This window comes from Podarcis pityusensis, assembly GCF_964106645.2.
Source record: "Podarcis pityusensis genome assembly, chromosome: 4".
NCBI lineage: Eukaryota > Metazoa > Chordata > Lepidosauria > Squamata > Lacertidae > Podarcis > Podarcis pityusensis.
This window is the reverse complement of record NC_138027.1, coordinates 321,162-327,389: the sequence shown is the minus strand read 5'-3', so window position 1 is coordinate 327,389 and position 6,228 is coordinate 321,162.

The window sequence follows — 6,228 nt, the reverse complement described above, 5'->3', positions numbered from 1 at the left end:
GCAGGAGGGAGAGCTGCCCTCCTGAAATGACCGTCTGCAGAAGCCCCCTCCTGCCCTGAGGTTGGGGGGAGAGAGCCAGCCCCCCAGTCGTCCAGCAATTCCTGGCACTCAGAAGAAAGAATAAAATCCAGAAAGTCTGGCAGGGAGAAGGGAAATTCCCAAAAGGAGGTGGGTGGGTGGATGCCTGGGTGCAAACTCCTTCCTGGGGTGGAGTTCTAATAAAAATAAAATAAATAAAATAAAAATTTATTGCTTATACCCCACACCATCTGGCTGGCCCTCCCCAGCCACTCTGGGCAGCTTCCAACAGAATATTAAAAACACAAGAAAACATCAAACAATAAAAGCTTCCCTAAACAGGGCTGCCTTCAAATGTCTTCTAAAAGTCAGGTAGTTGTTTATTTTCTTGACATCTGATGGGAGGGCGTTCCACAGGGAGGATGCCACCACTGAGAAGGCCGTCTTGCTGGTTCCCTGTAACCTCATTTCTTGCAGTGAGGGAACAGCCAGAAGGCCCTTGGAGCTGGACCTCAGTGTCTGGGTAGAATGATGGGGGTGGAGACGCTCCTTCAGGTATACTGGGCTGAGGCTGTTTAGGGCTTTCAAGGCCCTCCCCCTGCTCACACCAACTGCTCACGCCGGCCAGGCAGCGAGCCCCCGCGAAACGGGGTCGACTTGGGGCGGGGAGCGTGGCTTGGCAGCTGGGCTGTCAAGAACTGGGGGGGGGGGGTGACCTAGGCGCAAACGGAACCCCCGACAGGCGCCGCCGAGAGGCGTCTGGAGCGCAATCTGAGCCAGGACTCGGTCCCGTGGGGCGAGGGGAGGCGCTCGTGGGTCCAGCGAGGGGCCAGGGCAGCCCTTGGTCGGGCGTGAAGGCACCCGGGTCTGCTGGGCGCCACAGCGGAGGGGGGAGGCGAAGAAGGCGCAATAGACGTTTTAGGAGATTCCTGCTGCATCGCAGCGGGTTGGACCGCATGGCCCTCCGAATACAATTCCTTGATTCTATGAGATGCTCTGTTTGGTCATCCGTACAGCAACAACCTTGCGAGGTGGCCGATTTCGAGCGCCTCGCCTTGCAGCCGTGGGGGGCCCCGGCACCTCCCCCCTCGCACGGGCGCATCCAGGCTGGACCAGGGAGCCGGTCGCCAGAGGGACCCCCGTCGAGGCAGAGGGGCCTCTCCCCGCAGGCTGCTTCCTCCTCTCTCTCGCGCGCGCGCGTGCCAGCCAAGGGAGGAGCCGCGCCCAGCCTCTCCGCCCCCCAAGATCCTCCGGTTCCCGGGCCAAGCGGCCCCCAGGCGGGGCAGAAGGAAGCAGGAATGCTGCCCGGCTGGTCCAGCTCCCTTTCCCGGCCGCCGCCCCCTCTTTCATCTGGCTTGTTGTTGTGCTCGGGAGTCGGGACACAAAGTCGTTCTCCCTCCGCCTGCCATGAACCGCGCAGCTCCACCGCATCCCCCGCCCCCTGGATACCCCGGGCCTCCTTGCGCGCCCCCTTCTGCCATAAGAACACGAGGAGAGCCTGCGGGCCAGGCCAGCGGCCCACCTCGTCCAGCATCCTCACAGGGGCCAAGTACTCCTAAAAACCTAGGGGTCGAGATAGACTGCCTGTGGAGCTGGGGGTTCCCTAAGAATCTCAGAGGAGCCCGTCTAGTCCAGCCCCCTGGCTGCCCAGTGGCCAACCGGGTGCCCCGGGGAGGCTGCCAGGCAGCACCCGAGCGCAAGAGCCTCTCTCTCCGCCTGCTCTGCCCTGCATTGCTGCTGCCTCGGACTGGAGACGGAGCAGAGCCATCCTGGCCAGTAGCCTTCCCAAGCCCTCTCCGCCTCCATGAATTTGCCTCATCCAAGTTGGGACCCACCATCGCGTCCTGCGGGAGGGAGTTCCGCGGTTTCCCTCGGCGCTGCCCAGGGCCGCCCACCCGCGGACCCCGCCTCCCGTCGGGTCGCTCCTCTCGCAGCGGCTCCGGGCCCTCGACGGGGCTGCCAGCGCCGCGGTTCTCCTCGCCTCCAGAGCTGAAAGACCTCTCCGCGCCACAGTCCCGGGGGCGCCTCCAGAAGCCGCGCAGGGAACTGCTCACCTGTGCAGGTCCCGGGCAGAAATGCCGCCCGTCCTTCGCCGCCGCGTCCTGCGTAGCCCGCGGGGTCCCAGCCCCAAAGAACAGCCGGGAACCGGGAACAGCCCCCGCCGTCGGGGAGACGCAGCTCGCTCCGCTTTTGCTCGGGAGTTTCCTCGCGCTTTGCTCGGCGCATGAAAGGCAGAGCGGGGCGCTGAGGGCAGGCGACCTCGCCCAGAAAAGGTGGCGACGCCGAGCTCGCCCAGGTCCTACCTGAGCAGGTATCAGGGACCGCAGGAACCGGCACCGCGGACTCGCTCCTGGACGGGAGGCGGTCCTGCGCTGCGCCCCGTGGCGGCGCATTTCGGAACCAGCGGTAGCCTATTAGAGCAGGGCTTGTGGCGCCCCCTGCCGCCTGAAGAAGCCCCTGCTCAACGGAGCAGCATCTCGGCAGGTAAAGGCCAAAGGTGAGCGTCAGGAGCGGCCCTTCTTCCCCCGACATGTTGAGGCTGGACATTTCCTCCCACTTCCTCCCACTCCCAGGGCGGCTCAGCAACGCAACTGGTTGGCTCCGGTGGAGGTGAGCTCTTTGTCCTTCAAGGAGCCGCCATCCCTCCAGACGATGAGAGTCTGCGTCCGACCCTGTGATTCTCTGAAGGGCTCTCAGTCCCCTCCCCCCCCCCCAATCTATTAACGTGGCTCGTTTCCCTCCCATTCTGCATCCTGCAGCCGACATCTCTGGTGAGTTCGAGAGTCTCTCTCTGAGTTCTATTTCTTGTCCCCAGATCTAGCCTCACCAACGCCTTTCTGGAGAAGAGCGCTAAAAGCAAGGAGATCCACTCTGTAGTCCGTGTGATGGGAAGGTAAACTGGATTCCAGGGCAGGAACAGGAATCTGACCGGGAAAGAATCAGGGGAAGATTTGGACAGGTAGGAGCAGGAAAGGGAGGAGTCAGGAAGGAAGGAAACCCCCCATGGGGTCAAAAGCTTCAAAGCAGACCAGCCTCCCTCAGAAAGGAAGGTTCCCAGGGGTCATTCTGCATTCTTGATGGCAGTGCTTTTTTTCTAAAGAAAATGTTTAGGGGTCCTCTCATTTTCCTACTCATATTGAAATACTGCCCCTCAATGATACCAAACTTAAATTCACAAAATGTTTAGTGGTATTCATGTCCCCCCAGAAAAAAGCACTGCTTGTTGGACAATGACAGTCTTCCCCTTCAGTTTGTCCTGGCAAATTGGACTGAACTGAGGAGACAGGCTGCCTTTTCAGAGAAAAATGATAAATTCCTTGCTAGAGAGAAAGGTGGGTAGGAGGGATCTGTTGTGCCCCTTCCTTTGCCTTCTCCCAGCAACGCTGTGATCATGCTGTGTGTGCACGCATGCACACACACACACACACACACACACACGTGCGCAACCTCAATAAAGCCAGGCAGTCCCCAACCAATAAAGTGCTGACTGGCCACTGGCCACCTGCCTCAGTGGGTGATTGGACCTCAGTCTCACTCACCAGGCAGACTATACTGCTATATCAGGCAAAAAAGAAAGGAACAATCCCTCTTGCACCCAGCATGTTGGAACATTAGGACCATGTGTTCTGGCTTGTTTGCTGACTTGCTGCAGGTCAGTGACTCATGGAAGATGAACATCACTGACCATGAGCTGAAAACACTCAACATGGACATTAATGCTCTACAGGAGACCAGACTTGCTTCGAATGGCAGCCTCAGTGAAAAGAACTGCACCTTTTGTGGTCAGGAGGGCATCCCAAAGAACCACACATTCACGGTGTGAGATTGGGAGCAAAGCACTCCCTTCTGTCTGCGATAGAACTGCCAGCTGAGGGCTCAGAATGCTTGCCTTCTCTCCATCTCTCAACTACCTCCACTCCAGTTAACATATTGAGTGTTTACACTCTGTGTGCTCTGATATACAGATCAAGGACAAGTTCTGCGAGGAACTAGACTACAAACACCTTCTCGGTGGTGGTGACCACCCTGTGGAACACCCTCCCATCAGATGTCAAAGAAATAAACAACTCTCTGACTTTTAGAAGACATCTGAAGGCAGCCCTGTTTAGGGAAGTTTTTAATGTTTGAAGTTTTATTCTGTTTTTAGTGTTCTGCTGGGAGCAGAGTGGCTGGGGAAAGCCAAGCAGATGGGCGGGGTATAAATAATAAAATAATAATAATAATAATAATAATAATAATAATAATAATAAGTCCTGCTGGGAGAAGTTGTCGCAGCTGGGATAACCGCAGAGGCCCCCTTGGAGCCTGAACAAGAATGGAGAAAGGCTACCTGAACTGTGCTCCTACCACAGCCTCTGCATCACAAACATGATATGCTCTTCCAAGGCAAAAGACTGAGTGTCCTGGAGACAGCTTAGATGTCAGGTGCCTGGCACCAGCTGCACTGGCACCAGGCGATTGCACTGAACTGTGTTAATGCCACACAGAGCTACCACAGCACCAACTGCGACATGGTCACGCCCTGGTGGCCAGCAAAGAGGACCTCTAGCCAATCTCAGGTTCTGCACATCGGCAGGAAGAACCAGCTGCACCAATATAACATGAGGGGAAAGGATCTAGGGATCTTGGTAGACTACAAGCTTAACATGAGTCAACCTGAGAGTGATGCAGCAGCAAAAAATGCTAATGCTATTTTAGGCTACAACAACAAAAGTGTCCAGATCAATGGAAGACAATAACACAATGAAATTCAAAACAGTAACAAATTATTGCACATTTATTCAAAATCTATGAAAAACTCCCCCCCCCCCCATTCTCTTCCAGTTCTTTTTCCTCTTTCCACCAAGCGGTTCTCATTCCCTTGACCAGGCTCTGGAATTCCGCTTTGAGTTCCAGGAGCTTCAGATTCAGAAGTCTTCACAAGTGGGCAATCATGTGGTCCACGATTTAGTAGAATTTCACTCCCTGATCTTTGTGACACAGTAGAAATCCCGTCTCTGCCTTCAATCAACTCAACGCTGAGACACATGGAGTTACACAGGGAATAGATCATCTATCCTAAGGAACTGAAAACCCAAAAATCCATGATATCTTTTGAGGCAAAATAATGCTATCAATTTTCGTATCTCTTTCTGTCTTGCCCTGCCCTGTCTTTTGCCAAAAGAAAGGTGGCAAGCCTGTGCCCAGACAGCAAGACTCAGCCTCCCTGAGGTGGTCCAAAGGAAAGAAGAGCAAGGCATAAGAAGCCGGCTTGGCTGCAGGAGTTGCCAGAAGGAGGCCTACAAAATGCCACCCCACCATCTTCAGGACTCCACTCTGGATCGGTGTAGTCAAGAGTTCCATGTATCTGATACACAAAATATGATTATGCTCGGCTGACGAAGCCCAGCAGGGCGAAACAATATTATTCGGGCAATCCTTGTCACACTGAAGTTCTTTCGTCTGATACCGGCATACAACAACTATATTTTGCAAAGGCACATGTTAAGATCTTCCGTATACATCATCTGATACCTGCATACAGCAGCTGTGTACAACAGCCATACTTTGCAAAGGCAGATGTGGAACATCACAAGGAAAAATTTATCTTTTGCAAGTACTGCTTCTTAAAGTTACATTTGACTGGTGTTACCGGAAAAATCCGAGGGCTCCCTTGGACAAAAACAAAGACACCAACCAGGATAACTTGGAGCAAAACAGCAGCCTGTAGGCTTGGCCTTTATTGAACTGTTGCAACAGGGTGTTCCCCTCACTTGCAGGAGAGAGGAAAAGACCCAGAAAGATGGTGTGCAAGACCTTATAAAAACTTTTGAAATTCCCATCCTCTAGGTCAAGCCCACCCCCAGAAACATCATGCATACATTACAGAAAAAAATTCCTTCCAGTAGCACCTTAAAGACCAACTAAGTTAGTTCTTGGTATGAGCTTTCGTGTGCATGCACACTTCTTCAGATACACTGAAACAGAAGTTGCCAGATCCTGGCATTACAGAAAGGAGGGGTTGACATCATGCATACATTACAGAAAGGAGGGGTTGACATCATGCATACATTACAGAAAGGAGGGGTTGAGGGAGGAGTTGTGGTGGTAACCTGAGTGTCCTGTCACCTGGCTGGTTCCTCCTTTCCCCCGGCCCATGAGTCACTTCCAGGAGACAAAGGGGAGTTGGCAGTTTCCTGCCCCCAGAGAGAAGATCTGATCATTGTCCTT